This window comes from Uloborus diversus, chromosome 2 (assembly GCF_026930045.1).
Source record: "Uloborus diversus isolate 005 chromosome 2, Udiv.v.3.1, whole genome shotgun sequence".
Taxonomy (NCBI): Eukaryota; Metazoa; Arthropoda; class Arachnida; order Araneae; family Uloboridae; genus Uloborus; species Uloborus diversus.
Genome location: NC_072732.1, coordinates 68,534,640 through 68,546,578, shown reverse-complemented (window position 1 = coordinate 68,546,578; position 11,939 = coordinate 68,534,640). Strand labels below are relative to the sequence as shown.

Genomic DNA, 11,939 nt, shown 5'->3' with positions numbered 1-11,939 from the left:
TTTCCTTATTTTTGGCGTAGCCACCATATTTGGTCATTCCGAAGATGGAAGTACACAAGGCTCTTTAGGTGCCTAAGTTTCCGAAAATGGCATCGGATGTTTATTGCAGTGCAAATTACTGAAAACACTGCAAAATATTCCTTTTTTTTCTGGATAAATCATAATTATTTTCTAGAAAAATGCAAAATTTTACCTTCAGAAATTTTTTTGATTCTAATTGATTTAGATGCTTATGTGCTAAAAAATGGACTATTTTGTCTTAATTGTAGTTTTTTAAGGATTATTAATTGTTTATAACTACATTTATGTTATACATTCAAAAATCTACTTATTATCTTAAATTCTTCACTCAGTCGCCATATTTGGTCTTTTGCAAGATGGAAATAGACATGAATTTCCAAAAACAGAATTGGATGTTTATCTCAATGTAATCATTTGAAAGTAACATAAAATGTGCAACAAATTATGAATGTTTAAATATTAATTATTTTCTTAAAAAGGAAAATTTTAATTTTAATGCAAGCATCCTTTAATATGTGAAAGAAAAAAAAAAGATGATTGTTGGCATCAATCTATGATCTGCACAGATGTTGATTTCTGTCATGCATTATATGGTATGCCGATCAATGCAACAAGTTAATTATATTTATACTGAAAAATAGCTTTATATTTTGCTCAATCTGTTTTGTGTCATATACTAATAAGAGACTAAAAAGAAGTATTGTGAACCAATAGTGGATGCTAAAAGATTGCTGCACGATTACAGCAAAACGTTAACATTACACACGACGCGTGGCATCAAAGAAACACTGAAATAAGTTGTAAGTACTTTGTTTTCGACAAGTAGTAAATGAATGAAAACAATTTTGAATAAAACATAAAATAGTAATAATAATAATAAATAACTTGATGAGAAAGAAAGAAAAAAAGGAAAAAAATTCCAAGTTTTTTTTTTATCTAAGGAGAAAATTTTTAGTTCTTCCACATTGTGACTTTAAACAGTTTGACTTATTTTGAAAATACTGTTATTTAAACTCAGTTTTGAATGAAGCGAGTAACCTGGAATTTTCTAAAAATCAACCTGGAAAAGTCTGGGAATTTTTTGTAACCACAAGTGTATGAACCCTGGCATGCCTACAACATGCAATTTTAGCATACAGTAAATTCCCGATCACGGCAGTCGGTTTATCTGCGGCTTGGATTTTCCGCTGGTCTTTTCACTACTTTTTTTTAACGGTCATTAAACATTTTTTAAACTTATGATTGTGTTATTGTTCGTTTTTAGCTTTTACATATGTATATTTTTTACATTCAATGTTAGTAAACGAAATGTAGCAATGTTTTTAGCAAAAATTTAAATTGTATGTACGACTGTTATTCATATTTTTTAGCTATTGTATACAGTAGTATCGTTTCCTAACTATTATTCGAATTATCCGCGGTTACCATGCCACCCTATTCGGCGGATAATCGGGAGTTTACTGTATTTCATTCTATTTTGGTCACATGTCTGTTGAATGCATAGAAAATTCTTTAATGGTAAATGAGTACTAGCTGGTTGCTGTATTGAAACCTCTATAGAACATAATTTAAATGTTTGTTATTAGTTGCATGTCCAGTTTAATGATAGTCTGTTTATTTGAAGAAATAACATAGTTTATAAATAATAGCCACACATAAAAAAAACACAAACCAGCTGGTCTTCAAGTATGTCTACCAATAAATGTCGAAAATAAACTTATTACTTCAACACTCACATTAATTCATTTAGTTGTACCATCAAAAGTGACTAAAGAGGCTTTATTTTAATAAAGTTTTACATAACATGACAAATTTTTTTTCAATTACAGATCATAATTATATTAAAAAATTAACTCTTGGCTGAACATTTGACTTTTCAACAGCTTTTGGGGATTCAGTTGTTTTCTGTGACTTCATCATCTTTTTCTTATTTAATTTATCATAATTTAAACCATCATTGAAACATACATGACCAATAAGAAACAATGATGCTAAGCCTGCACCTAGCTGTGTAAGTTTTGGAAAAAGAAGAAGAGCAGAATAAGAAGACATCCTGCAACAAAAAAGTGTACATTAATGAAAATGGATTCAAACAAGTGAAGATAGTAAAATCTGTACCTCAGAGCCAAACTGACATAGGTCAAAAAATTGCAATTTTCTGTTTATTAGGGCATAGTATGTAGAATCATATTCTGCATAAAACCATGTGAATGCAATTCTATAAAAAAAAAATTATAATGTGTGTAATAACACTTTACCAGTGTTAAAAAAGCAAAAGTCCAATCTTTTGCATGTGCCAGACAAAAGTTTTTTCCTTTCTCCTCCAAAGCTGCGATTATGTGACTTATGTTGTTCCGTCTCTGAGGTACAGAAATGTTATCTATATGATTCAAATAACTAGAAGTAAAATGGTTACCCTATAATATATCTCAATTACTTGACTTTGACTTTTTAGCTTACTTTCCCATAAAAGTTTTTTTTTTAAATGATTGACATGAAAGGCAACTTAATGCATTGTAAAAAAATTGCTAAAAACAAAAATAAGTCAAAGATAAACATAATAACTAAATAAATATTGAGAAATTCAAAATTAGAAAGTTGGTTTTGTGATACAGGGAAAATGTGTCTATCAGTCTGTCTGTCCCACTAATATCTTATGGGGGAATTGTCTGAATCAGACTAATTTTTCTTTGTTCAAAAGATATTGGCAAGGATACCTCATACCCATATTTCACTTTTTGATTTGAACAAGTCAAAACAACTCATATTTTATCACTTATCATTTCAATAGCTTTTATCTTTCTCAAAACTTGTCAGCAAATCGTGGGATAGTCTTTTGTCATCTTGCATTCCCAAGAACCTACTTAGAGCTATAGGGTCTCTTTTTTCTGCGTGCTGACAGGACATGACCTCCTTCAGGCTCATCTACTTTGTTTTAGACTGGTGAACTCTACTAACTGCCTTTTGTGTGATGAAGGAGTTAACATGAATGACGGGCATCTATTCGACTGCTCTGCACTCTGGAAGAACCACAATTCCTCCCTTTTTAAGACACCCTACCCTCCTTGAGATTTTTCATTTCCTGTACTGGACTGTGTGCAAGACTTCGTATGCTCGAAAGAGCAAAAATTTGAATGTTTTACCCTTTTAAACTGACTTCAAAAAAGGAGGTTATGATATCGTATTGCGGCTTTTATGTATGTTTTCGAATTATTCCAACAATACTGGACCGATTTGATTCTTTTTTTGTTTGGAAGAGTCAGATGGTCCCATTGTAATTTGGTTTGGATCTGATAAGGGGTCCCAGAGAAATCCAAGAAAATTTAAATTTCATGCGTCACTGTCACGTGGTTTTGCTGTGATCAGTGTATTTTCACACCTAAGGTTTTGGCATTCTCTTGAACGATATTTAATTCTTGCGGCACATGGATGATTAATTTTCGCAACGCTGCGGCGCCTGTTAATTTTTTATTATAGGTGTTACTAATGTATTTATTACTGCGTAGCAAAGCAGTAAATTAAATATATTTTGCTACTTTAATAGTTGAATCAATTACCTTAATATTTTATTTACTAATAAATAACTTTATTTAGGCACTAAAATATAAAGTTTTTTATTTAATATTCCAGTTTTTAAATATATTTAGTGTTCAATTGAGAGGGAATTGAATACAGAACACCCCTCCCCCACGATTTAATTTATATTCTTTAATAACATACATTATAACTGTGTATGATTTCTGCGGTTTGACCAATATTCTAGATTTACTATTTCACAATGCTGCCAATTCAATTTGAAATTAGGGTTATATCAGGGGTTGAAATAGTCCTATATATCCTATATTTTCAAAAAAAAAGCATCAAAATTGTCCAATATTTCCTATATTTTTCAAAAATGTCCTATATTTCCTATATTCTCGTTTTATACCATATATATCTTTTAAAAAGAACGGTAAATAAACTTTCTGACATCGGATTTTTCGCTGAAAGTACGTGCCCAAACGAATTTCAAATTAAAAAACTCAACTGACTAAATTCTGCAACAGGCATCTTCTCTCATTAGCTACAGCAATGTGACGTCACTCTATAGTGGGTGGTGGAGTTTCGAGAACTAATGCTGAAGTTCGTTTTGGAATTTTGCATTGGGGGGGGGGCAACAGCCGTTTGTTTTGTTTTCCATCATGGTTTTCGTTGGTATATTTTTGCGTTCAGTGCATTTCCTGATTGGAATGTTCTAATTTTCTTCTTGCAATCTTTTCTTTTTGTGGAATTTTGAGATTGTGGAATAATTAGTTCCTTATGATGTTAAAACGTAGTTTGTTGCAGGGTTTAAGCTGCGTTCAAAAGTTCTTTAGCATAAAAGCTAAAATTGAGGGGAAAATGTTAGCAAAATGCTAAAATGTTACACATTCTCATATATTTATATATGTCTCAGTGTGCTTCATCTCCAGTTGAAAATAAAATTCATATTTCATCTGTGACATCTTTGAAGAAATAAGTACAACAGCTATTTTTTTAAAACATAAAATAAAAAAAAGAAAACATGATTGATGTTTAGAACGTTGCAGTCTCCTCCTCCTAATAAAGCAGTTTTTGGGGGGACATAATGCTAGATAAGACTAATAGTTATTGAACTTAATTGTAGGTTAAACATCTTAACTAAGATTTAAAAAAGATTAAGTTGATTATCGCCATACATGCTTCCTTTCTAGGATCATAGATTTCTTCTTTTTTTTTTTTTTAATTAATTTTTTATTTGAGCAAAAAAGCAAAAATGCATTGCTTTATTTTCGCAATTCAGATAGTGTTTTCGCATTATGTGAAAAATGCGACCGTAGCGGAAACCCTGGTTTGTTGTAATAAGTGGAATTATAATGGCGAAATTGCATCGCTTAACAACATTTCGTGTGGAGTTGTTGAACCAGGAGGACATTAACTCTACAAATTTTGGTGCATGGTGCACTTAAGGAAAAGATGATTTTATCGCTTTTTGTCATTTTTGCAGCTGTTCAGTGCCCATAAGCAATAGTAGATTTTCGTAATTGAGGCAGCATGCTAAAACATTCAAGCATAAAGAAAACTCTGAAAAATGTCAGAAGGATCCTTCTCAAGCTCTGTTTGTTCTTAATACAACTGGTAAAGGGTTCAGTTTAGATATAAAATCTAAGAGCAGTGGAATTAGCACTTGGGTCATGAGTGAGGAAAAAAAAAATAAAAATTGTCTTTCTTCAAATTTTGTTTAGTTATTTCGTCTATAAAGTACACTTTTTTCAAAAATTATTCTTTCAACTACAGGAAAGTCATTATAGATGTAAAATATTTTGTTTGAGGTTTTTTTTTTCAACAAAATCATTGATAAGAATAACTGAATAACATATGATATGTATTATTTCTTTTTTCATAGCAAAATTATTCATATAATGTGTCCTATATTTGTCCTATATTTTTTGTGGAAAATGTCCTATATGTGACAAGTCGGTCACTTCTACCCCTGTTATATTAATTAGCAGGCTTCAAAAAAAGTTGGAGGTTCTGAACTCGTCGGATTTGTTTTTCCTTTGTACAATGTTCCGTAAATACTCGAAGACACATGTACCCAGGGGCAAGCACAGGGAGGGGGAGGGACACCTGTTGGCCCGGGCCCAATATTTTTATAACAAAGGATGAAATATAGGGGTAAACAATATGGAGGGGGCCCAGAAAAGTCATCTGTGATGGGCTCCAAAATTTCTGTGCACGTCCCTGCCTGTACCAATAAGGAAAATTCTTTTTGTTTGAAACGGTATACTTCCTTAAATTGAAGGAACTCTTCAAATATCATACTCGTATTTAAATCGATTTGTACTTTAATAAGTTTGTATATCGTCTCACTTAGCGAACCGGTTTTTATGCTTTGTTTTTTGTTTAGAGGTGGTTTTGTTTAGGGATAGTCTAACTTAGGTTCTAAATCTTTGATTTACCCTATTTGTTCTTTAGGGAAAAGTTAAGGGTGAAACAATAAATTTCATGCAATTTCCCTCACAAACGATTAAATATAAAATCCATTGATAAACAAAGGCCATAAAACAAAGGTATATACTTTCTTTACCTATAGTTAAAGAAAGTACTAAAAAAAGATATTATTAAGAGTAATGATAATGAAAATTTTGAATTAAGGATTCTATGAAGCAAACATAAAATTCATTCTAGTGGAATTTTTAATCTTCATCTATAGTGGGGCCATGTGAAGAAACATGCGACTTTTATCACAAGTTAAAGGCTAACTTCGCGTATAGTTGAATTAGTGTTTAATTCAGGATTCCGTGGGTTGTCAATTACGTTATATAGTTGTTTATAAGAGGCCCCCGACTTCAAAAGGTTTATTAAAAATTAAGAGATTGTATATAATTAGTTAGAAATTTAAAATAATTCATCGTATAGTAATTTAAATCAGTGTTTATTTTATAATTTGGTGTTTAGTTGATTTTTGTACTGGAATTGTAAAATAAATTTCATTTCTATGTTTGGGTAGGAAATAGAATGTAAGTGTAATCAGTTATTTTTTGTTTTTTAGTTCCTGGGTATTTTTTGAAGGTGTTTTTTTTTTAATTTAAAAGTAATTTTAACTATTTGAAGTATGTAATTTTAAAAAAAAAATCTTTCCCAAACCATAAGGCATGATGTTGTGTCACACCAGTGATTGCATGGGCAAACAAGAGACTTTTTCTAATTTTCCTATGCTGCTAGATTAAAATGCTAATGTTGTATTAGATTTTTCTTGGTCCTTTTAGAGTAAGAGCCACCAAAAACTGACAACTTTCGAGCACTTTGAACTTCTGTAGAGCAAGTTCCACTATATGTATATCAGCATCCCCTTCCGCTGCCAATGCTGGTATTATTCTTTTGCCCATCTCTGAAACCCAGTGGCAGAAAGTTTTGTAGCTGTATGCGACAAGCTTTTAGAACTTCATAATCTGTCAGCAAAATTTCGAACGTAATTTCAATAAAAAAATAAAATAAAAAACGAGTCTTTTTTTTTTAAACTAATTATTTTTGAAGTAAGGCAGGAGGTGCCCCCCTCCCCCAAAGATGATGGTGCACTTCCCTAAATTCTTTAAAGCACTCTCCTCTCAAGAAAGAGACCCCCCCCCCAAAAAAAAAAAAAAAACTGAGACCAAAATCTTTCAAATTACCTCCTCTTAAAAGTTTCAATGGTGCAATCTGATGACAACTCACCCCTCTGTCCTTGGTAGGCACCTGACATTTGCAAACATGCGTTGGCCATTGAACAGGGGTTTGTCCAGGATTTTTCACAGGGTCCATTTTATTTATGAAAAATCAATTCATTTTGTGAAAAATCAAATAATTTTGAGTGGGGGGAGGGGGGTTGTAAAACAAAATTTCAAAATGGGTGTTTCTGTGATATTTTTTTCTTTTTTCCGTTAACAATATTCATTTTCTTTAACATAATTGAAACAAAAAAATAAAATTCAAGCAGTGGTTGAGCATTTAACTCTTAAAACTCTCAGAATTTCGTTTAAAACTTCTAAATTTTGTGATTTCAATAAAAATAAAAGGAGAATTTAGTTGTTTACCTCTTAGCAAAGCGTACTAAACATCAAAAATCCGAAAAATTCGGTTTTCAAAGCAGATGCAAAGAGATCGCAATTCTTAAAGTGAAGACTCCTAAAGCATAAAAACGGCTCATAAAAGAATTAATTTTTTAAAAATTGTTTTAGAATTGCATTTTAGAAGCCTGTGAGAAACCGATCATTAATATCTATAGATACAGTTGCACCAAAACGAAAATCAAACCATCTATTCAGCATTTAAGTTTTTGACTCAAACAAAAACAGAATTTCGTTTTAAAATCTTGAAATGATGGTTTTAATAGATTTTTCATTTATTTGCCTCCATATTAAGTGAAGTTGGGTTGAAGAAAAAAGAGTAAAATTTCGATTCTCATATCGCATGCAATCAGATTGCAGTTTTCAAAATGAAAGCACTAAAAGTATAAAAACGGTAATTAAAAAAGTTTATTAAAATAAAATAATTTTAGAATTACCATTTAACAGGGGTGCTATTGAATTTTATTAATATCACTGACATATTCACCGAAAATTCGGAGTCGTGAAAAAAAGGGGGGGGGGATGAGTAAAGGTTAAACACCAGACACTAAATGGCAATAATTTTAAAGCTGGTGACAGATCATTTCAAAGCTGGTGACCGTATTTGAAGCGATCTAAGCGATGAAGCGATCACATTTCAATGCTCTGATAAGTGCTTTCTTTTTAAAGTCATTAGCTGTAAGGAAAAGTTTGTACACTGCATTTTTAGAGAGCTTAATAACAACACTCACTGCTCTGTTGTTCTCAAAGCACATGAATTTTTTTTTTTTTTTTTTTTTTTTTTTTTTTTGAGGCTCTTTTACTTTGCTCTTCGTTTTTAGGGGTTGAATGATCAGGATATCCTTCGATTACAGTAAGGTTTTGTCCATAATTAGAAACAATATAATTACACTAGTGATTTACAACTTTTCCATAAGTGGTGCAGAAGGCCATCTAACATAATGGATTAAAAATCTTCTGTCAAGTACAAAAGCTAAAAAATGTAATGTGGAACGATGAAATAAGTTAGAATCAAAGTATGTGTGGATTTCACAATTTTATCGATATCCCTGCTAAAAAAAAGCTTTTGACAGTATCATATAACTCTTAATTATCAATAAAAAAAGTCTGAAGACTTGGTCAGTTCTATTGTTCTCGTGCATGAATCTTAAGAGTTAAACAAGCAAAGTTTCGAACGAAAATTAGTCACATTTAAGTACACAATTGCACTGCATTCTGCACTACCCAAAAGATGTAAATGAAAGCTTGTTTTAACCAAAAGGTTAAAAGATGTGTAACAACTTTTCTTAAACTGTTTTGAGATATTATCAAAAATTTAAGCATTGTTTTCTAAAATCAATAGAAAATACACACTTGAAGAAAAAAAAAATTTCAGTAATTTAACAATTTATTGAGTGAATATTAATTTTTCTGAAAACTTCAGGCTGAAGAAAATATATTTAGGAACAAAATAGTGTAATGTTTATGCATTTCAAGCGAACAATGACCAAGATATGCTTATAACTAGAAATGCATGCAAAACCGACTTGAGGGGGGGGGCTGGTATGGGAACTTTTAAGATAATACTCCTCTCATTTGGTACTAACTACGGACAAAACATCAGCATTATCAATAAATGTATGTGAATCAACTAATCAACTGCCACATTTAGCAAAAAGAAGAATAAACATAATTCAGGAAAACAGAAAGAAGTTGGAAAACAACAGCAAAAAAATCTGTTTTCCTGAATTATGTTTATTCTTCATTTTGCTAAATGTGGCAGTTGATTAGTTGATTCATAACCAATTTTTTCGGAGATAAATTCATTGCTAATTTAAAGTGGTTTCATTTTGGTAGCAAAATGTATTTTACGGGTCTTTTTACTGAAATTTATTGCTTAACAGTTTTCTCTGGGCATCATGCAATAAATTTTGACTTTTAGTTCCATTTTGTCTTGTTTTGTTTTTGTTAATTGCTTATTTTGATATTTAAGCTGTCTGTAGTCCATTTTTACTGCTTTCACTGGGTGTCTTCGCATCTAGAAGCTCACACCTTTGAATTGAAAAAGGGGTTCTTTGAAACCCTGAAATACGTGTAATCTGTTTATTTGTGCTAAACAATGTTGGGTATTTCCTGTTATTCCTCGGCACAAAGGTATTTATTTATTCCCATTCAGATAGTTATATTTTTTCCTTAAAGGGGTCTATTTTAAATAATTTGCAAAAATAGGGCAGAGGGAGACGATTTGAACAGAGTTTTTCATTAATTAAATGAAAAGGTAAGCAACTTATGGTGATGGATTGCAGCCAGTAATAGACTGCACTATGAGACATATACTTATCATCCCAGTAATGTTTGTGCTACAAAAACACTAGCTTCATGGAGAGAATTACAACAGCATGGTTCCATTTACAAAAAAAGACAAAAGAAAAGCCATGTGTCTGTATATTATAAATATCGGTAGCCTCCGTCCTGAGGCCTATTATTTCAAATTTTTTACAAAGAGGTGGGAGGGGGGGAGTCAAAGAGCATGAATTCAATGTAAATTGTATCAAACAAAACCCTGCCCACAACCAAGTACACATAGTCAAGGTCATAGTTCAACTCACCAGAGCTACACTAAACACTTGCATTTAGTGCAGCTCTGGTTGTAAGTTGAGCTATGACCTTGACAATGTTTACCTGGTTTTGAAGAGTTCAGTGAGAAAGAAATCCATTCTTGGCTAAAAACCGAGTTAGAACATTCTTAATACTACAACAAAAGTAACCCAACTCAACTCAGCAGCAATTACCACTTCCCTATTACTGGAAACAGAGGTAAACATTATCAATGTTAGAGCCCAACTTATTAAAGCCACATCATAGGAACACAGAAGTACAAGCACAGAAGCATTATTTTGCAAGTTGTACTACATTTCCGTCTTTTTTCTTTTGAAAACCTGAAAGTGATTTGGACAGTTTGAGTTTGATTTTGGATAATCAGAATTCTACAATTATATTAGAAGAACAGCTTTAAAATTCTAATTTATAACTTTCAAAGGAATTTTTAAAAATAAAATTACAAATAAAAAAATTGCTATTCATTCTGAATCAAGTCCTGTATTAATCCCCAGCCATGTTCACTAGCAGACACATACAATGTGCATATGAATTAACACATAGCATTATTAGAAATGTGACAACCTGACTAGTAACAGACTGTAAGCCCAGATAGGCTGGTCCTAGTCAGTTTATTAGTCCCTAATGAAGATCAATGGCCCTCTTAAAACTATCCACCCATTGCTCATTACCGCTTCTTCCGGTAAGCAGTTCCAATTCCCCACGACCCTACTAAAATAGTACAGTAAAACCTGTGCAGTTGACCACCTGTCTAAGTTGACCGCTTTTTTCAGGCACGGAATTAGTCCTTATCATATAAATCAACCTCTGTAAGTTGACCACCTGTTTAAGTTGACCACTAAAGTAGTGCACTGCAGGTGGTCAACTTACACAGGTTTCACTGTAGGAATTTTTCCTCATTTCCAGGTCAGCCACAGATTTGAATAGCTCAAAACAATGACCCCTCATCCTACTTTCCATTCAAAAATTTAACCCATTAACATCTCTCATTTTGATAAATTTATACAACTGAATCATGTCTCCTCTGATTTTCCTCCGCTCTGAGGCTATAATTAGCAGAATCTTTTCATGAAATATTTTGATCAGATATTTTTTAACCTCAATATTAACAGCTTTAAAAAAGTGTGCTTTTCTATTTACTTGACTATTTGAATATTCATCAGGGCAAACTCAGTTACGAACATTTTTTTTTATAACTTTTAGTTTTTCAATTTACGACACAAATTTAAAATATTCTTTATTTTCCCAACGCTTATAGAACCCTTTTCATGCCAGTTTCCTGAGTGTTCTAGAATTGAGATTTCAACTAAACAATTTTAGACATGTTTCATTTCTCATCATTAATACACATTTATTTTATATCCTTTTTGTTGCAGAAAAGGTTAACTCATAGTGTTTAATGCTTTTGTTCAATGTCATATATGAGATTGAATACTACAAAAATATGAACTTTACTCATCTTTGTAAACTCTACCCTATTCATACAAAAAAAAAATCATAAAACTTTTTGGTTCTATTTACAAATGGAGAAATTCATATATTACCTTGCAGATTACTCTGAATATGATTTTTAAACGAAAACAACTGTATTGTTTCACGAAAACTTCCTAGTAGTTGTATACTTATTAACTAATAATCAAGATTATGGTGTAAGAATGTTTTGTTTTGATTTTGTTATCATTTTACAAACGGTTTGTTTGCAGAAGGAGTATA

At 31.6% G+C, this 11,939-nt stretch overlaps 1 long non-coding RNA gene across 1 annotated transcript; it reads right to left on the bottom strand.

Annotated features, from left to right (window-relative positions):
* Positions 1-1,782: 1,782 nt before the first annotated feature.
* On the bottom strand, positions 1,783-11,922 carry LOC129217490 (uncharacterized). The gene is made up of 2 exons (XR_008580217.1): positions 11,771-11,922; positions 1,783-2,074 (listed from the first exon to the last, which is right to left on the bottom strand). It is a non-coding gene; the product is annotated as an uncharacterized LOC129217490 (long non-coding RNA).
* Positions 11,923-11,939: the final 17 nt, after the last annotated feature.